Raw genomic sequence first — 22,229 nt, forward strand, 5'->3', positions numbered from 1 at the left:
AAAGGCAGAGGTTGGAGTAATGCAGCTGCAAACTGCAAAGATTGTCAGCAACCACCAGAAGTTAGGAAGAGGCAAAAAAGGATTCTGCTATGGGTTACTGAGGGAGTGTGACCCTGCTAACACCTTGACTTTGAACTTCCGGCCTCCAGAATTGTGAGACAATACATTTCTCTTGTTCAGAGCCATTCAGTTTGTAGCACTTTGCTATGGTAACCCTAGGAAAACTAATATAAATGCCATCAAGCAGATCCCAGGAGCTGTGTCCTAAGAGCCTCTTCTTCCACCAACCCTGAGCTTTAACAATTACCAGTTTCTACCTGAAAAGTTCCTCCTTTATGCTGATAAGGGTAATGTTTCCATAAGTGAAAGAGCTCTCTAAAGGTCTGAACTCTGTGACCCACGAAATTTGAGGTGATTTGTTGACCCTCACTATCCAAATAGAGTTTCCCTACCTTACTCCAGGGCTTTTCCATCACACTCAATCACCTCCTAGAACATTAGATAATGTGATTATTAATTATGCATATTGTTTATTGTCTGCCTTCTCCCTATCTTCCCCCAATGGAGATCACAAGCTCCATAAGGTCAAGGGTTTGTTTTGCTCACTGGCACATAGTAGACACTCAATAGACCTTTCTTGAATAAGCAGCTGGAGCAGAACCTTTTCACCCCTGTCCACATGGAAGGGCTGAAACCCCTCTGCAGGGGATGGTGGGGAGGGGTGTCAGGGGACACGGTGGCAGGGCTAGGAACCGTAAATACAGTGGTCAAGTGAAAAGGAATGAAAAGAAGTTTATTTTTCATATTTCTGAAGAATTCAAGTGAGAGATGCAGCAAAGGCAGGGCCTACCTTGGTTCTTTTCCATCTTGTGATCTCAAGTTCTCTACCACTTAAAGGTCTCTGAACCCTTAACTCTCAATGTGATCCCACATGGTGGACAGAGCCCCCCTGTTGGTTGCCATCCAGCACTCTAGCATTGGGTCCCTAAGGGCCACCTTGGCCTACGCAAACTAGGGATCTGATGGCAGCAGAGTGGAATGGGAAGGCTGAGCAAGAGCCCTGGAGAAGCCACAGTTTGCATGTTTGGGGGCCAAGGTTTATCCCACAAACTCTGGGCTTGAGTCCTGCATGTGCAATGCAGCTTCACCGCCGATGGAACCCTACTCTTGCAAGGCATGGTACCAGACCTGATGGTAAAGTGAGCGAGGAAAATAGCAACATAAATAATCCAGAATCTGTGCTCTGAAAAACATGAAGGCCTATCAGGTTGGGAAGCTAAGAAATCCACAGAAACATAGTAACAGCTCCAAGGCAGAAACAGGTGCCATGGGACTGGGAAGCTTGGGAGGTCTTTAGAAAAGGCTTGGAGTTCGGGGAAAGATGTCAGCATTAGTAAAGGGAGAGAATGATTGGTAGATGTCAAGAGACCTAGAACTAGGCCCTAAAGGAAGTAGAGGAGTGGAAAGGCATCTCCCAGGGGTTCAGTGTGAGTAGAATTGAGAGCTTGGACATGGGAATATTTTTAAAAGACCATCAGCCCCTGACTATGCATGAACAGAGAGTGCACAAGGCCACTAATAATTCCAGGGCAGACAGTACTGACGTGGACAGGAACAAACGTGTCTTGATACTGAGAGACATGTGGAGGGCTGGGCTGTGAGTTAAAGAGGGAACCACCAGCCTTTTTCTACTTGGATAAATAGCATCCTGCTAGTTTGGTAATGGGTGCTTCAAAGAATATGCCGTGACAGAGGTAATACAGCATCAGTCGACTTATCATTAAACTACCAGAAGGTGGTCTTTGGCAATTTTGGACCAGAAATATGATTCCCTTGAGGAACTGGTGTCACTGGCTGCAGACAGAGCAGCCTCTTACATTTGGCTGATTTGTCCTTGTTTTGTCTCTGGGATCCGCAGGGTGAGATGGGCTATTTAGGTAGTTGACTAAGGAGAACCCCACCAAGAGCATGCCTCAGTGCGCCTTCTCACATGGCCTTTTGGGAAAAGAACATTGTAAGTTTAATGAAAAGGATGTGATGGGGAAAGAAAACCATCAGCATGTGAATTATCCTGTGACAGTGTTAATATGGAATCAATTTCCAAGAAGAGAGTAGCATGTGCCACCAAGGTTAACATGATGAGATAAATAGAGACAAATCTTAAAAGCTATTAAACCAACCAGGTTCATAGTAGGTGATGGCTTTTCTTTATAATGACAATTATAGGCAAATGGAGAGCATGCTGTCAAAGCTATTAATTGATGTTTTGGACCTCACCCCAAGGCAGAAAATTAGAGAAAATACATTGCTGGCTTAAGCTTCATTCACCAAAGAACATCATGATGGCATTCCTTTTGGAAAATGAAGTCCATCCATCTCATTCATCCTCATCTTCAATTCAACTTCTTTAGTGGCTGTGTCTCTCTGGGTCCTTTTTGCTTTCCCCTGGGACAGGCTCCACTCAGACACTCATTTAATCATTGGGTGTCTAATTGCTGCCACGTTTGCTACTTCCTGGCAGTCTCAGGGCTCTCCTGTGCAAGGAAATGGGCCAAATGTCATCCATCTTCTTTGCCATCTGTATCTTTCATGACTCAAGTAAACTGAGGAGGAGTTTTTAAATGGTGCATACAGCAAGGTTGAAGGGCTTGTGTGCTAACCCCTATCTGAAGATATGCACACAAGTAAATTGCTTAGCACAGTGCCTGGCATGAAGCGGCAATTCATAAATACCTACCACCTTCCTGAGAAGACCAAAAATAGTGACGACATGAGGGAATACAGCAGAAATGCATCCTACACAGATGCAAACTTAAAAGACTCAACTACAAACTGCTGGGTCAAGAGAGGAGGCAGGGGGAGATTTTTAAGTGGCCATTTAAATGTTCTCTGTGCTTCTGCCCATGAGCCCATTCGTGGTCATTTGTGCTGGTGGGAGGGAGTTGTGAGAGGTAGCCATCATCTCTGTTCTGCCCTTGTGTGTGAGGTCTCAGTTCCTGCCTCTCACAGTCTGAGACCCTACATACTAAGTATGATTCCTGGATTTAAAAAATGTATACTTTTTGTATAACAGAGTTCTTAGATGCAAGCCAACTACACATCTAGTATTTGACAAAAAGAAGCACTAGTTTATCCTGAGTTGGCCAAAAGAAAAAACAGAGTCCACATTGGACATTTTAAGAGATGGTGTATGTGGTGCATAAACACCACCCTGTGCAATGTAGTCAGAAACTGATTTCAGAGACTTTGAACACTAATTTTGACTACATGCAGCTGTTATCTCATGAGCAACCCCCAGGTCAGGCACGATGGCATCTTTTAGAGAAGGACACTCTATCCAGCTCTTAGTAAACCTAGACTACTGTCCACTCGGACATACTGAGTCAGCTCCTCCCAGCCCTGCTCCCCCTATTCTAGTGACCTGTGATTCTCCAAGCCCATCGCTGTGGTGTATTCCATCTGAAGTAATTAGATGGAGAGGGAGAATGGGGTGATGGAAATTAGGGAAGTATTGGAGCAGAATCACCTAAGAAAAAGGAACTAATATTGCCTTTCTGACTCTTCCCAGTCCTGGAAGAAAGCTACACTGTGTTTGGCCCTTTCCACTTGGAACAGGCTTAAAAATTCCAAGCAAGAGGAGCAAGCTTCTGTGGAAGAAACTCAGGCAGTAGTTCCAGCTCAGTGATGAACAAGCCATGGAGAGCAGGCCAAAAGCCAGTGACAGTGATGTTGACGGGGCCACCTTGCCTCAGCTCTAGGGGCACCAGGAAACTGTCCTCATGTGTATTCCTTGGTGGGTTCCAATGGAAACTTTAGCAGCAGCAACAGCAGATAACTAACTGGTGCCAGGCCCAGTCTCTACCTTCCTATGGCAGCTGACTTCAGACTGGGGCTCAAGTACATGTAAGGGTCTACTGATTTTTCAGGGGGTAAATGTCCGTGAATTATCCTAAGAGAATCCCCTTCCAGAGTCTTAAATTCCAAGTACAGATTTCTAAAGTTATCTCATAAAAATCCCCATGTGCCCCTCATCCATCATAATCTCAACATGGAGCTTTTCTCTGGGGTATAAAAACCTCCTCAAGCAAAAAAAAAAAAGGCTGGGGGAGATTGATATATTGGTTTCCCGAGAGCTTCTTTAATGATTCATCAAGACATCATTGCCCCTTAAGGCTTTCTGTCTTTCCCTGTCTTGTACAGATTTCTGTTCAGGTGAAGGCGGCCCACATCGAGATGCTCTAAATTTAGAACAACCAAAGCAGGATAGGTTAGTAGTGCTAGAATTTTTATAGGATTTCTTTCAGATTCAGTGTGCATTATTCAGTAATTAAACTTATCTTATCAAACCATCTCATGAAATATTTATTCTAATTATAGTTCTCATCTTATAAAATGTTTAATCTTTTATAACTCCTACAAAAACAATCTTTTAAACTAAAGATGAAGCATTTCGATGTCAACTTTTTTTTTCCAAGGGGGTATGTATTTTTTTAAAGTTGTTTTAGGAGGTACATGTGTAAAAATGTTTGGAGACCATTGACCCAAGGAATCTCAGGCCCTACCCCATTGTCACATTCATTCACACTCCTTCGATGTTCCAGAACTGGGCTATCTGATATGATGCTACTAGCCATGTGTGGTTATTTGAGACTTGACCTGTGGCTAGTATGATTAAGGAATTAAATTTAAATTTATTTTAATTTTACTTCTAATAATGACATGTGGCTAGTGGCTTCTATATTTGACAGTACAGATATAGGATATTTACATCATCAAAGGAAGTTCTATTGAACAGTGCTGGTTTAGAGTCTCCTGGGAACTGTCGTTGCCTCTAGGGGCAAGTGTAGCTTCAGGAAAAGCTGTGACATGGTAAAAATATTTAATTTTTTTTAAAAGGTAGCCCAAGCACATGATACAAAATTCAAAAGATACAAAATGGCTTATAGGGCAAAGTTAGTTTCTTTTCCACTTTTGTCCCCAGTATCTCCCCGTACCAGTTTCTTGTGTTTCTCTCCAAACTCATTCTACTCAGATGCAAGTATATGTGTATGCACCTCTATGGCAGTTTTAAAACATAGTCACAAATATTCTTTGAGATTCTTCCAATTAAGAGGTGACATTTATGCCCCCTCTCTTTGAGTTTGGGTGAGCTTTTGACTACTTCAGCCATTACAATATAGAGATATAATGTGACTGACTTCCCAGTCAAGGTCCAAAAGGCCATATAGCTTCCATCTTTGCTGGGACACTCACTCTTAGAATCCTGAGCTGCAATGTGAGAAGTCCAGCTATTCTCTGACCACAATGCTAGAGAGGCCACGTGCGAGCATATAGGCCCGATACTCCCTACAGTGTATTATTTAATTCAGATATTGCATTCTCTATTTCTGAATGGTCCTTTTTTATGATTTCTATATCTTTTTTTCATGCTGTTGAATATTCCTATAATCATTACTCTAAACTCTCTGTCTGATAAATTCCTTGTCTCCATTTCATCTGGTTCTTCTGGAGAATTCTCTTGTTCTTTCATTTGGGGTCTGTTTCTTTGTCTTCCCATTTTTGATGCTTCTTTTTATTTGTTCCTATGTATTAGGTAGATCTGCAAAGACTCTGGTGTAGACCTTTGTCAGATGCTGCTTGTGACTGACCCTCGTCAACCAGTTTGGACCTATCAGCAACCCACAGCATGTGGCTCCCTCTGCTGGGCCTGTCTGTGTGCAGAAAGAACCAGGCTGTGCACCAAGGCCAGCTTTTATCAGAACCAGGCCCTGGAGAGAGTCAACTGGAATCTCATAGAACTCCCAGAGATCCACCTTAGTTGTTAAACTAATCAATGAAACAGCCTCAAGCTATAATCAGCAGCCAGATTTAAGCTCCACAGGGTGGGGCAGAGTAATTCCTACAGGCAGGGCTACTGTTCCCCCTCAGGCTGATGCCATTCAGAGAAGAGTGCTCTGCCTGAGAAAGATGACCTCTGCATTATGGGGAATAACCCAGCACAGGGATCCTGGCGTTATTTTCAGTTATCTCCCCAGAGCCACCAACCCCAGACTCTTCTCATGTATCTCTAGTCCACTCTGGCCTCCCTCTGCCAGAGCCCAAGGTAAGTGGCTGCAAATAAAATTTTGTGTGTTGGTCCTTTAAGAGGATTTCTGAATCTCCAGCTGTTTCTCCCAGGCAGACAGAAACCCTGCTGCTTTTCACAGCTGTGTGATATCTGGCTTTCTTTCTGGATCTGGTGCTGTAAACTGGGGAGCCCAGATCGGGGTTTAGACACCACACTTCTCAGAGGGAACCCCCCGCCCCATCTGCTGACATATCCCTCCCGAACTTTATCTGCCACCCATCGGAGCCCAGCCAGACTTTTTGCACCTCTTCTGCACTCCCTATCAGTCTCGTTGTAGCAAAACAGTTTCTTTTGCCTGTGCAAGGTTATAAGGCTTCTCTCCAGCTAGTGCTTAGTTGGTTATTAAGGATGATATCTCTACAATTTAGTTGTAATTCCAGGTTGGTCCTGGGAGGCGGTTAGTTTAACATACACGTACTCCTTCATCTTCTTATTTTGGCTTCAATACACCCAGCTAATTCATACTTCAGCCACAAAAGCCAAGGTGCTAAACTCAAAAGTGAAAAACAGTCTTGGGTTGGATTCCTGTAACTCATGAGAGGGACTTTGCAATTCAAATAGAAAGTTTGGTAAAAACTTAGTAATAATGGAGAATCAAGATGGTAGAGGAGTGAGTGGAAGTCACATTGACCTCCTCCCAGGACCAATCTGGAATTACAAATAAATTGTAGAGTAATCATCTGGAACAAACAACTGAACAATAGTGAGAGAGGAGCCTGATAACCTTGGCCAGAGAGAAGAATCAGCTTTAGCACAACCTGACTGGTAAGGAGTGCCATAGAGAAGGTGGGTGGGGTGCCCAAGGGCGGCAGCACCAGAAGGATATTGAAATGGCCAGTTGGATCCCCTTGAGATGAGTGGGGTCTAAACCATAAGCAGGGATCTCCAGCCTACAGCATTAGAGCCCAAAAAGTACACAGATAACAGCCAGCTGTGAAGAGTGGCAGGGTTGTTCTCTGCCAGAGATGGGCGGCTGGAGATTCAAAGAGCCATTTAAAGGGCCAATGCATAAATTTTTATTTGCAGGGACTTATCCTGGTCTCTGGCAAAGGCGGGGACAGAGTGGGCTAGAGACACCTAAGGAGAGACTGGGGAAGGAGGTTTTGGGGAGAGAACTGAGAAAGTAGCTGGTGGGATCCTGGTGTTAGCTTATCCCCCATATGGCAGTAGTCATCTTGCTCAGGCAGACCACTCCCCTGAGCAGCAACAGTGTGAGAGGATACAATAACCCTGCCCCCAGAAGGGACTCTGCCCCATCCTGTGGTGTCTAAACCTGACTGCTGAGTGCAGAGTGACTAGACTAACATTGAAGGAGACAGCCACAGACAGTAGATTCCTGGAAGTCTTCAACAGACTCCCTAAGGTCAGACAGGGTCAACAGCTGACATCATCAAAGGCAGATCCAGAAAGAAAAAACAGCGGTCTCCTACCATAGAAATTCATGCCACAAAGTCAGGAAATCAGGACAGAGCGATTTAAGAAGTGGAAGCAAAAAAGAAGAGTCTCACAAATAATGGGAAGACAAAGAAACACCCCCCAATCGAAGGGAAAGGAGGAATCCCCACAAAGAGAACTAAATGAAATAGAGGCCAGTCAACTGTCAAATATTGAGTTCCAAACAATGGTTCTAAGGAAGCCCAATGAGCTCAGTGAGCTCAGAGAGAATTACCAAAAACTACAGGGAAACTACAAGGAACCTGCTGCAAACTATATCAGCATGAAAAAAAGACATAGAAACTATCAATAAGAGACAAGAGACAATGAAGAATACAATTTCTGAATTGAGGAACACAGTAGAAGGAATCAAAAGCAGGCTAGATGAAGCAGAGGATCCAATCAGTGAGCTGGATGATAAGGTAGATAAAGCTCCCAGAAAGAGCAAGAAAGTGAAAAAAGACTCAAAAAGAATAAAGAGGCATTCAGGGAAATGCAGGACAACCTGAAACGTAATAATATCCATATAATAGGGATACCAGAAGGAGAAGAAGAAGAGGACGGGATAGAGAACCTGTTTGAAAAAGTAATGATGGAAAACTTCCCTAATTGGAGGAGAGAAAAAGTCACACAAGTCCAGGAAGCACAGAGAGTCCCATTCAAGAGGAATCCAATGAGGCCCACTCCAAGACACATCATAATTAAAATAGCAACTATCAAAGACAGAGAATCCTAAAGGCAGCAAGGGAGAAAGAGGTAGTAACATATAAGGAAGCCCCAGTACAGCTAGCAGCTGACTTCTCAACAGAAATAGTACAAGCCAGAAAGGAATGGCAAGAACTATTCCAAGTCATGAAAAGCAAAGGCCTGCAACCAAGACTTCTCTACCCAGCAAGGCTCTCAATTAAAAAGGAAGGTGAAATAAGGAGTTTCCCAGACAAAAGAAGGCTAAAAGAATACATTTCCACCAAACCAGCATTGCAAGATATTCTAAAGGGACTGCTTTAAAAAGATGAAGAAAAAGAGTCTATGAATACCCAGTTCCTTTCACAGTCACTAATACTTGACGCTACCAATATTTTTAATGCTTATTAATCTGATTGTGACAATGATTTGTTATTTTAATTATTACTTTATTATTTGTTGAAACTAAACTTGTTTTTGTATATTTCTTGTCTGTTTCTATTATTTTTAAAAAGGCTTTAAATGACCTTTTGGTATTCCTTACCCATTTTCTGATTAAATGTTTGTAGAATTTTTTCCCTAAAAAAAAAACCAACTAACCCTGTTTTATATGTGTTGCTAATACTTTCCTATTCTATTACTTGTCCTTTAATTCTTTTATAGGTATATTACTGTATAGTCTTAAATGTTTAATAAAGTCATATTGTCAATATTTTACTTTATAGCTTCTGGGTTTAAATATTTTACTTCAGGGTAAGAAAAATATTCATTTGTATTTTCTCCTAAAACTCCTTAGATTCTACATATTGATTTTTAACTCACCTGAATATTTTTTGTATGATGTGTGAAATAGGGCTCTATATTTGTTTTATTTCAAGTAATAGGATCCATGCACCTTATTTGTTGAATAAGTGTTATTTTCCCCATTGATTTGGAATATCAATTTAATCATATATTACATTGTTAGATATATAGGTTTGTTTCTAGAATGCTCATTTTATTTCATTGATCTACTTGGTTATTTCTGTGCTGCTGTCATGTTTTAATAGCTGAGACATTATAATGGATTTAATTTTTTAAATATTTTATAATGGATTTTGACACTAAAAAAAATAAATAAAATCAATCTGCACTTAAAAAAAGAAAGAAGGAAGGAACTCCTGCCTTTTGCGACAACATGGATGGAACTAGAAAATATTATGCTAAGTGAAATAAGCCAGTCGGTGATAGAAAAATACCATATGATCTCACCTATCAGTGGAATCTATTCATCAGAATAAACTAACAAACAAAATAAACCACAGACATGCAAACATGGAGCAGACTGAAAGTGACCAGAGGGGATGGGGAAGGAGGATGATGGTGGAAAGAAGGAAAAGGGACTAAACAAAGAACACGTATGAATGACCCATGGACATGGGCAACAGAGTGGGGATTGACTGTGGGAGTGGGGCGGGGCATGGAATGGGTGGAGGAGGGCAAAGGGGGGAAAAATAGAACTGTAATAGAATAAACATGATTGATTTAAAAATAAAAAATTTAAAAAACTTAGTAATAGATACTTTTAAAAAAACAGTGAGAAAATTGAGTAATGAGTAGCCCCAAGAAAAGCAAAGTTGACCCATAAAAGAATAATATCCTATACGGTTCAGCTATGAGTACTTAACTCGCAGTAATACAAACACTGAACATTAATTTAGCCAAAAATGGTGATATAACTACTTTGGGAGGATGGAAAGAGGGGAAATGTGCATAAGACAGGTGCATAAAAGCAATTAAAAGTGTATAAAATTGCCCTGGCCAGGTGGCTCAGTTGCTTGGAGCATTATTCTATACGTCAAAAGGTATGATCTCCAATCAGGGCACATACCTAGATTGCAGGTTCAATCCCTGGTCGGAGTGAGTACAGGAGGCAACCGATCGATGTTTCTCTCTCTCTCTTTCTCTCTTTCTCTCTCTCTCATATCCTCAGGTGAGTGTTAAAAAACAAAAAAAAAAAATGTAAAATTGAAGAGGCTAAAAATATCTGTATTATTTAGAGGTGCAGATTTAAATCACAGAAGAAACAGCTGAGAGATACTAATGCATGTGTGTGCCAATGGGAACACCCATTGAGAACACCCATCCAATAGAGAAGCAGACGCTGATGGGGAATGACTGAATGAACAGGGAGAGTCCACACAGAGCACCTGAGCTGATGGCCTTTGATGAGGGACAGACACACCTGACCGGAGGGGAGGAGAAGGGGATGGCAAGTGTAAATGTGTAGATTTAAGGTGGAAAAATGAGGGAGTTTATATTTGATAGCTTTTCTTTCCTCAGTGAAATATGAGGAGAGTTCATTGGCTGGGAGTAAGAAACAGGAAGGATTGTGGGAATTTTAAAGATTAAAAATATATGAAAAGCAGCCTCTAAAAATATGAATGCTGGTTTATAAGAAAAACACAGTAATGTTGCTTAGGCAGTTTTCACTACTGCTTTGAGGTCTGCGATCATGAACTTAGAGTGAAAGCAGTCTACTTACACATGGCTTTTCCATAGTAACATTAAGTTACTTGAATAGAGGCATGGAGAAAGGGATGGTTGGATCCATTTACTGTTTTGTAGGTTCTATACTAGAAGATGAGGGGATTCCAAAAATGAGAGTTTTTGAAGGCAGTATGTACTGTGATGGACCATGACTCCTAAACTGCACAACAAGAGTGAGCACTGCCAGTGACTGGTGGGCAGTAAAAAGTGATAGAGCCAAGAGAAGGAAGATCTGCACAGAGTTGAAGAATTGTTGCAGTGGACACTTGAGCAAGTACATTAAGGAGAGGAAGCTGTGGAAGGCAGTGGCGTTTGGGCTTGCAGAGGCCTGACAGTTTATGACGGTGACAAGGTTCAAACGATGACATTGAGGGGGAATGGAGGAAAAAACGGCCATTAGAGATGAGAAGGTCAAGGAAACTGAGAAGCCAGGGTGCTGGATTGGGCGTCAGTGTGGTTTTCTTCACTGAGGTTGACAAAAAGGGTAACGTAGAGCAGGGGATGGCGCTCCAGTCCTCAGTGAATGAGGGCATGTGATCTAGTGGGGAGTCAGGCAGCAGGACCCTAACAGGTAGGAGCGTCTGAAGAGGGAATAGGAATTCCGGGCTGGGAGCAAAGTGGAAAACAAACAGGCACCAACACTACCTCCTGGTCTTGAAGTTCATGAACTTTAAAAGATCAAACAGGCTGTGCCAGAAATTGCTGCAGGAACACAGTGTTCTTGGGACTAGCCAGGCTCACAGGCAAGGGAGAAGAGGAAAGGCTGTTCTGGCCTGAGGATGTGTAAGAATTTTTGATCAGACAAGGGCGCGGGGGAGCTGGGGGAGATTCCAGAAGATACAATGGGAATGTGTGGGAGGAAATGGAGGTCAAATGGAAACTGGGTCAAATCAGGTGATGAGCAAAACAAGAAAGAGATGTACGTCCACGTGATAATGGATGACTGGAAAGGTCTGCTCTTTTGGTGATGACAGAAGAAAATGAAAATCTGATCGTGTGAGCCCCCTGCTTAAAACCCTCCAAAGGCACTTCTTCACACATGGAATATAACTGAACTCCTCACAAGGCCTCACAAGGCTCTAGATCAGGGCTCTTCAAAGTGTGGTTCCTACACCAGCAGCATCACCTGGACCTTGTCAGAAATGCAAATTCTTGGGTCCCACCTCAGTGCTACAGACTCAGAGACTCTCGAGGTGGGACCCAGAAATCTGTTTAAGCAGCCCTACTCCATGTCATTCTGAAGCACACCGAGTTCGCGCACCATTGGCCCTTCCCTTCTTCTGAGACCTCTGAGTTTCCTAATTTACTACACTTCAGCCACGCCAGCCTTCTTTCTTTCTGTTCCCAAGATCATACTCTTCTCAGGGCCTTTGCTCTAGATGTGTCATCTGCTTGCAATGTTCCTGCCCCAGGCGGTCTTGTGGCCCCCGTCTCTCACTGCGCAGGTCTCTGTTCAGACAGACACTCCCTGACCATTGCATCTCACCCCTAACTCCAAGCATTTTCTAATCTGTGATGCTCTTATTTCTTCAGGCATTTGCCACTTCCTGAAATCTTGTGTTTTAAACTTGTTTATGGCTGTCTCCCCCACTAGGATAAAAACTGCAAGAGAAACGGGAACATCTCTACTTTTTTACCACTATATCCTTAGTACCTAGAACAGAGCCTGTTGTATGGTGAGATACTCAACAATTACATGCTGAATGAGTGTACGAACAAGTGAAAGATGATGGGATGAAACCTGCTATTTCTTAGACTTGGATGTACAAGTGAACCTATTTTGATGCAGATTCTGCTTCAGTGGGTCTAGGGTGGAACCCCCCAGATTCCGCATTTTTGACAAGTTCTCAGCTGTTGGTTCAGAGAGCTCGTTTTGAGGAGCAAAGTCATAGAGTGAACCCTTGGGTCTGTCTCTTGTGGTCTCAAATGCTTGGTCATTTGGTGGTGTCCAGCAACCTCCTGTATACCCAGTGACATGGCATCTGTGATGATTCTGTTTGAAATATTTCTGGCCAGGAACAGTAGCTTTTCTGAACCAGCTCTTCTGGGGGAGGAGAGATGTTTGAGGTCTTTTCAAAGATTACAAAATAATGAGAAGAAGCTTACTAAAGAGGCAACTGCTTTTAAAGGAACCATGTTTTGCTGAAAACAACTCAGTAGAAGCAAACTTCCAATTTGTCCAGATTAATGAAGAAATAAGAGTCTAGATAATTGCAATCTGTGGCAAATCTGCTAACTGTAAAGTAAGGAATTGTTTAAATCTGTTCCAAGCCAAATCATTTGCTAGGAAAGCTGACAAGAAACAGCTGAGGGTTCCGTGTCTATTTGGCCTGTTCTTTTCCCTGCTCACTTGCTATGGGGCAGCAATTAGCTGGGGAAGTGGCAGAAGGAAGTAGAGGACTATAATCTGAAAACTCAGATAACAAACACTGCAATTGAAAACCATGAGTATCAGATAAGCATTTCTCAGGATATGTTGCTAAGACATGACCATTTATATGCATGAAGAGTTTTTTTATAAAAACATAAAAAAAATAAAAAGCTTTAGCCAACGCTGGATTATGTAAACACAAATTAGGATCCTTTGCTGCAGGACCTCTCAGAGGTACCCGTGCAATAACCTACCTGAGACTTTCCCAGGGCTTTCCGTACACAGTGTTTTCTAAGACTCTCTTGTAGAACCAGTGTTCCATGGAGGGAACCTTGGGCAAGTTCACTGCATGAGGTTGGCTTCTATTTAAGCATTTCTCATAAAAGGAAGGCTGAACAGACATGAGAAACAGGACTGAAGAGAGAGGCAAAAGTAGGTGCTTTATCTCCAGGCCCCCGTCTCAGCCTTTTGCCTGCCAAGGATTTCCACTTGGAATGTCGCGCCTGTACCGTTCTTCCCACACAAGTTCCTTAATCCCTCTCTTCTTTATCCCGTGTCCCATTCTCTCAGATCTCTTGTTAAAACACGAAAAGAATTGCCTACTCTTGTAAATTAATTTGATGCCCCTCCCACAGGTACTAATATTTTAAAGAGTTGTCCTACATGACCTGAAAGAATGGGTTTCTAGTGTCCTATCAGGCTGGTGGGAATGGTTTTTGATGGAGGAACCCACATACCCTTCCTGGTCCGACAATTAAGGGGCAGGCATCTTGGCTGGTTAAGAAGTGTCTCTGTCTCCATTTTTGTTCAATTCTGTGAAGTTCAGTGGGGAGCTCAATCCTCTCATTGCTCCCCCAAGCCTCCAACCAGTTCTCTTCAAACTGGGACCCTGGGAAATACCTGCTAGAGTTACAAGGGATATTTTACAAGCAAAACATAGTTTTTAGTATTTGGGGGGTAAAGATCAATTTTGTTGGCATACTTTCTTTATGTAGTCTCTCTCAAATAAATTCTTTGTATTTTACTGCCTCTAAATTTCACTCATTTGACCTTAACAGGACATTTCTCACCAAGAATATTGTCAACAGCAGTACAGAAAGTGAACAGTACAAATATTGATGGATAAAGAGTTTTTCATTTATTTGTCCATGATTTGGATAAAATATAACCTGGAGAAAAAATACTTTAAAAACCAAACAATGAGCTCCTCAAGGAAATGGACCATTCCCACTTGATGTGCCAGAGCTGAGTTTCTAGCATATAGCATGTTAATAGTTGTTTGCGGAATTGAATATGCACATGTTTTTCTTTTATGTTATTGCTATGATTTTAGGCCCTCTCCCCTATCACCTATCAATCTCTACACATTTTGCTTTTCTATATTTGCCAATCAAATATGCAAACAGGTATATCGTGAAAACTTTTTAATCAAGATTTTTCAAGTTTTGGAAGTTTTTAAAAGAGGTGCTAGGCTATTTAAAACCTTTGGATCCCCCTGCCTTAAGGCAACATATAACCAATCTAATTCTCCATCATTTAGTATGCTTCCAACCACTAATGACATAACTCCAACTCATAAAGGGTAGAAAAATGTATCATTTCACATGACAGGAAGACCAGACCAGGACTACTTTCAGGGCTGGTAGATTCACTGGCCCACCAGTTGGCCCAAATTTGTGGCAAGATGGCTGCAGAAATTGTAGGCATCATGCCCAGACACATGGAAGTCCAGAGGAAGGAGAGGGATAGGACTATTTTCTCCTGGGGCTCTCTCATATGAGCAAGGAACTATCCTAGAATGCCCCCAGGTGTCCCCCTGATTTGGCCAAAGCTAAGACACATTGCCCTTGAACCAATCACTTACATGGGGAATAGGATTAGCACAACAGCTTGGATGCAGGTCCCTGGGTGTAGGGGTGGGTAGGCTTCACGTGGGTGAGGCAGGCACCATATCAGATTCTAGGCAGGTGACAAGGGTGGCTCACAAAAACTAGGTCTTAGGAGGAGAGTTTAATAGTGGGATTATTTACAAAGGTGTGAGACAGGCATAGGAAAACAGCAAAAAATACCACTAATACCCCATACCTCCAGGGCTAGTAACAATGGGGATATCTTAACTGCCTGTATATTTTTTTAGTCTGGTTACTGTGACACCTTACTACAAACAACAGAAAGTTATTCTCCTGCATTTCTGGAGGCCAGAAGTCAACAACTCCCCCTGGAGGGTCTAGGGGAAAATCCATTCTTTGCCTCTTCTAGCCTCTGGTGGCTGCTGGCATTCCTTGACTTCTGACTTCATGACTCCAATTCCACCTCCGTGGTCATCACATGGCCTCCTTCTCTTCTGCTTGTCAAATCTCCTTCTACTGCTCTCTCATAAGGACACATGCCATTGGATTTAGGGCCCACCTGAATAATCCAGAATTATCTTCTGATCTCAAAATCCTAAAATGAATTACATCTCCAGAGACCCTTTTTCCAAACAAAGTCATGTTTACATACCCAGGGATTAGGATGTGGACGTCTTGGCAAGCCACCATTCGCCACTTAACAGCCCTGAGGCCTGCTGGGGGCGGCAGGGGCAGGGGGATGCCCAGAGACAGAGAGGGCGACGTGGAGAGCACCTTTCGCAGGAGCCATGGCCGTCCAAGGGGAGGCCCCGCTAGCCCACTGCTGGGAGGCTGGAAGAGTCAATACCAGGCCCTATGCTCCTGTCTCCCGCGGCCCAAAGTGAGGAAGGGAGACATGGAGAGCGGATCTGGAAGGGCACATAGGAGATACAGAGCACAGAATGCGCAAACCGAGAAACAAAGGGGAATGGGTGGCCTTAGGGAATTAACAGTGCCCACCAAGCCCAACCCCCTGTAAGGTGTCGCAGCTCACTGATTCTGACACTTTACGCCAGTTTAAACAGGGCCACCAGTTTAAGCAGAACCAGTGCCGCTTAAGTAAACAGTTATTGTCCTCTCTGTTTACAAAAGCAAGGCATGCTGATCATAGAAAATTTGGAATGTGTTAAAAAAACAAAGAAACTACACATCACCTACAATGCCCCAGTGTTGATGTGTTGGCATACTTGCAGTATTCCGCACTTCCGGGGTGTGTGTGTGCATAATCCACAAAATAAGTGGAATCAAGATGTACTGTTTGTAGTACTAGCTTCTTTTCACTTTCAAATATATCATGAGAATTTCCCCTATGTACTTAAGTATTTTTAAAGAACAGCAAGATTGTAATGACAATGTAGTATATATAATACATATATACTATATTTGCCTAGGTCTTCATGTTTTGAAATCACCTGGGTCCCACTGCGTCCCTGGCCCCTGGGGAGGTCAGGCTGTCAGCAGTGATGATGTCATTTCTCCATTGACCCTGGCCGATGCCCTTGCTCAGCAGCTCCAATCCAGTCCAGCCCCCAGGGCTGGCTTCTTTTCAAAGGCACTGCGAACAGGTACCCCGGCTGAGGCTGGGCTGACTGCTCAGCTTTGAGCTTCATTGTTTTCCTTTCGCTCTCCCCCTTTCCTCTGAAAGGCTCCCCAGGAGATTCGCATGTGTCCACACAACCTCCTGAGTGAGGAGCACCCCCTCCCGTAGCACCCTTAAGTGGGTATGTAACAACGAATACGGGGCCTCCCAATTTATCTTCACACCTCTCCTTACCTTTGCCAACTTTGGTAAGCTTTTCCCTGAAAAAGGGTCCCCTATGGTATGGTGTTCTCAGCTGAATATTACTCGTTCCCTGGGTCTGAGTCTGTCAGGAACAGTTTATTAGTCCCAGAAAAGTCAGTTTGAGGAATTTGAAGGAGAGGCAAGAAACCCATGTATGTCCCTTTGCTCTGGTGAAGTCCTAGGCTCTTTAAGGTGAGATCTGTCTCCAAAATCATACCTTGAATTTAGGGACAGATCTCAGGCCTCTGAAGCCTGCCCAGGAGGCCATAGAGGCCAAGAGGTGAGGCGGGGGTGGCTCCCTGACGTCCCTGCTCCCGGTGCCCCAGGCCATAGTGTGTCTCAGGTGGGGAGGGAGGAACATTTGCTGTCTCCAAAGGTGTCCACAGTCACCTAGTACAGAGCTCAGGTTTCAGAGCTTTTTCTTCCCAGAAAGTCTGAACAAATTCAGGACTCGCACAGCTGGAAATCATTAACTGGGAATCAAAGGGCAGCATCAAGGAAGGGGAGGCAGGCCTCAACACAGCCTCTGGTAGTTGATGAATCAGCCCCAAGGCAGGGCTAAGGGGCCCAGCTGGATGTGGACAAACGCCCTCAAGGGCGGGGTGGGGTGGGGGGTGGAGGTGTCCCAGCCTCTCCATGTTCAGGACAGCCCACCTTAGGTGATGGCGCTTCCCCATGTCCCTTGTTCACTTGTTCTACTAGAGTGGAGTCTATTGCCTTCCTTAGCTTAGAAATTTCTCAAGAACTCAAGAGAAAGCTGACCCAGTGCCAAATCCCTAGCTAAATCAGGGCTGGTCAGGATAATGCTTCCAGCCACCAGCCAAGCTGCACATTCTGTTTCCCAGGGTTTATACGTGGCCTGGAAAGAATTCAGCTGACACGTTAGGCCTAAACATTAGGCTTCAAGTTAGGCCTATTTAAGAACACTAGGTGATTCTTCTTCTTTTTAAAAAAATATTTATTATATATTTTTTCCAGTATCATTTAGTCTCCTTATACCCCCGTACCCCCAGCAATCACCACATTGTTGTCCATGTCCCTGAGTCCTTTAGTCCTTTTACTTTTTTGCTCAATCCCTCCACCCTCTCACCTCCCCTCTCCCCCAGCTGTCAGCCTGCTCTCCATCTATGAGTCGGTCCCCATTTTCCTTGTTAATTCAGTTTGTTCATTAGATTCCACATATGAGTGAAATCAGATGGTATTTGTCTTTCTCTGACTGGCTTTCACTTAGCATAATGTCCTCCAGGTCCATCCATGCTGTCACAAAGGGTAAAATTTTTTTTTTATGGCCAAGTAGTATTCCACTGTGTAAATGTCCCATAGTTGTTTTATACACTCATCTACTGGTGGGCACTTAGGCTGCTTCCATATCTTGGTGACTGTAAATAACACTGCAATGAACATAGGGGTGTTTATGCTTTTTTGGAATTAGTGTTTTGAGTTTCTTCAGATATATTCCTGGAAGTGGGATGGCTGAGTTAAAAAGCAAATCCATTTTTAATTTTTTGAGGTATCTCCATACTGCCTTTCACAGTGGCTGCACCAATCTGCATTCCAACCAACAGTGCAAAAGTGTTCCCCTTTCTCCACATCCTCGCCAGCACTTGTTTGTTGATTTATTGATGACAGCCATTCTGACAGGTGTGAGGTGGTATCTCATGGTGGTTTTATTTGCACTTCTTTGATCATTAGTGACACTGAGCATCTTTTCATATGTCTATTGGCCATGTGTATGTCCTCTTTGGAGAAGTGTCTATTCAGGTCCTTTGCCCATTTTTTAATTGGGTTGTTTGTTTTTTTTTTGGTGTTGAGTTTTGTAAGTTCTTCATAAATTTTGGATATTAAGCCCTAATCAGATGTATCAGTGAATATGTTCTCCCATTCTGTGGTTCTGTGGGTTGTCTTTTTATTTTGTCGATGATTTCTTTTGCTGTGCAAAAACTTTTTAGTTTGATGTAGCCCCATTTGTTTATTTTTCTTATGTTTCCCTTGCCTGGGGAAATATATCTGATAAAAAATCGCTATGAGCAATGTCTGAGATTTTGCTGCCTATGTTTTCTTCTAGGATTTTTATGGTTTAAAGTCTAACATTTAAGTCTTTGATCCAGTTTGAATTTATTCTTGTGTATGGTGTACGAAGGTGGTCTAGTTTCATTTTTCTGCATATATCTGTCCAACTTTCCCAAAACCATTTATTGAGTAAACTATCTTTAGCCCATTGTATGTGCTTGCTTTCTCTGTCAAATATTAATTGACTGTAAAGGTGTGGGTCTATTTCTAGGCTGCCTATTCTGTTCCATTGATCTATGTGTCTGCTTTTATGCCAGTACCATGCTGTTTTGATTACTATGGCTTAAAGTATAGTTTCACATTAGGTAGTGTGATTCCTCCAACTTTGTTCTTCTTTCTCAGGATCGCTGTTGCTATGTGGAGACTTTTGTGGTTCCATATAAATTTTTGAAATATTTGTTCTAGTTCTGTGAAATACGTCATTGAAATCTTGATAGGAATTGTGCTGAATCTATAGATTGTTTTGGGTAATATGGACATTTTAATGATGTTAATTCTCTTACCCATGAGCACAGTATGTGCTTCCACTTATTTGTTTCTTCTTCTATTTCTTTCTTCAGTGTCTTATAATTTTCTAAATACAGGTCTTATACATCTTTGGTTAGTATATTCCTACGTATTTTACTCTTTCTCTAGCAATTGTGAATGGATTGTTTTCTCAAATTCCATTTCCTTTAGTTTGTTATTGGCATACAAAAAGGCAACTGATTTCTGGTTATTATTTTATAATCTGCTACTTTGCTGAATTCATTTATCAGTTCTAGTAGTTTCTTGGTGAAATCTTTGGGGTTCTCCATGTACAGTATAATGTCATCTGCAAATAATGACGGTTTTACTTCTTCCTTTCCAATTTGGATTTCTTTTATTTCTTCTTGTTTAAGAAAACTAGATGACTTTTGATTCAGCTGAAGTTCCCTCAGCGCTCAAATGGAGGACTGTTTAAGTTCCAACTCCTCTCAGGAATAATCCCACTAGAGGCCTCCTGCAACCGACCTCCCCTCTGTAGCCGCCTCCTCTTCCACCCTCCCCAGCACCTCCCTGCACGCCTATGATTGCTCTGTCCCAGCATCTTTCCGGCAAACCCAATCAGCAGCCCACCCCTCCCACACAGGGTGAGTGGAGACGCTAACAGCCCCTTTTCTCCTGGCCAGAGCTCCTCAAAGCCCCTTAAGCTCTGGAAGGGCTCCCAGCAGCAGCAGGGAGCAGCTCCTCTTCAGTGCCCCTTGGGAGGGAGAAGCCGGGAGGGCCAAGAATGTGCAGTTACAGACCAGACTTCCTGCCTCAGGTGCCCTCTGACCCTCAGTAATTACAGCTTCGGAAGTGGTTGGCTCTCCATCTAGAAAATGGAGATAATGAGCCCCAACTTCTTGGGGCTATTGAAGGTTTAATTGATTCATGGTGGCGAAGCGGTTGGCAATCCTGGCCAGGAATTCCACGGAGGCTGCTCTGTCAACAAGGTAAGGGGGCCTCAAGTAGCCCTGGAGTGGGGGAGCACGCTAGCTACTGGCCTCTCTCAGCCCCAAGGTCTCCTGCCCCCAAAATCTTCAAATTGTTCCTAAGGGTTCTGCTACCAGAACCGGCTGTCTGGCCAGGGTAGTCTATTCCTGCCCCCCTCATCTTGCCCTTCCCCCCACCTAGGATGCCCTCCCCACATTCCCGAACAATTAACTTGAATCTTGCCTGCTGGAATCCCACCTTGCCTGCAGTCTTTACTGTTTATATCATAAACGCTACTTGATTCCTTTTCTGTGAAGCCCTGTAAGCCAGCACTTCTCAGACTCTCCAGTGCACCTGACATCTTGTTGAAATGCAGATCCTGATTCAGAAGTGCTGGGGCAGGGCCTGAGACTCTGCTTTTGTACTAAGCTCTCCAGTGACGCTGATGCTGCTGGTCTGAACAACACACTCTGAGGCCAGGCTAAGGACCTTACAACCTGTCCAATGGTTGTTAAACTCTCTTCTAGCAGCACAGACCTCCCCCACAACCACCAAATAAGATCATTATTTCATGAATTCAAAGTTATAAGCTCTAACTTAACAACGTTTACTTTTAAGACACGTGATAAATACAAAAATATGAACCTGAAGCTGCTCATGATGGTTTGTAGTCTTGCATCTGCCTCAGCTTCCCAATTCATTTCTGTGTGTTCACTAGGAAAGCTCTGATACATAGCGAATAGTTAAAAGTGGTTAATTTTATTACAAATAATGACAGCTGGAAATATTAGGATACTCTTCATAGTGGGTAATCTTGTTAAGAATTGTGCTCCTTTACAATCACTATGCCAGGAAGATTTATTTCAAGTTCCCCACAAAAGCATTTAATTCAGCAACCCAAGTTAATCCTTTGGTGAGTACAGTGTGTTAAACTTTAGTATGTAATAATTTGCAGCATATCTGTGGTTTTATTACAATTTTAAAATATAGCATAATTTAAGAAATTAAATCTAAATCAAGTAATTGTGTTACCCTGGAGCAGCTTTCTCAACACCAGCACTATTGCTATTCTGGGCCGAATGATTCTTTGCTGTCTAGGGCTGTCCTGGGCGTTATAAGATGGTCAGTGCATTTCTGCCCTCTACCCTCTACATGTCAGCAGCACCCACACCTGCCCCAAAGTTGTGAGAACCAAGTTTGTCTCCAGACATTGCCATATGTCCCCCAGGGGGCAAAATCAGCCTGCCCTTTGGGAACCATTGTCCTAAAAGCATGAGGTTCTGGGGAATAGGTTTGAAAACTAATGGCTGAGAGCATGTATTTATTACTTGGCGTACATGCCTACTGTCATTCACAGCCTCCTGTAGCTACTCTTTACTAGACTGTAAACCCCTTGTGAGCAGGACCAAGAATGAAACTTTAGGACATGTCCTGTGGATAATGACTTGCTCAGTGGTAAGGCCCAGCAAACGTTTGTTCACTGACTGATAGAGACTAACATCTGCCCTGGCTGGCCTATGTAGGTATTTAAAGAGAAATCTGAGGTAAGGAATGTGAACATACTTTGAAAACATGAACGTATAAATATACTGTGTTAATAAAACTGCCAAAGTGCATTTGTTCATCCAAATTTCTTATCAGCCTATTTCCCCCACCCAGAAAAATGAACAATGAAAAATTCTTTCCTGAGATTTTCTTTATTTTCAGGGATAGGTATCAGTTCTACCAATTATTAACTAAGAGGCTTTTAGCGCATTACTCCATCCCTTTGAGTCTTAATTGGTTAATCTCTACGCTAGAAATGATGATACTCATTTTATAAGGCTGTTTAGAGGATCAAACAAGGTAATTTGGTAAAGTACTTAACCATCCAAATAAGTCACAAAGGAAGCACTTAACAAATCT

Source organism: Pteronotus mesoamericanus, unplaced genomic scaffold (assembly GCF_021234165.1).
Source record: "Pteronotus mesoamericanus isolate MK-2021 breed Mesoamerican mustached bat unplaced genomic scaffold, CSHL_Meso_final scaffold_651, whole genome shotgun sequence".
Lineage (NCBI taxonomy): Eukaryota > Metazoa > Chordata > Mammalia > Chiroptera > Mormoopidae > Pteronotus > Pteronotus mesoamericanus.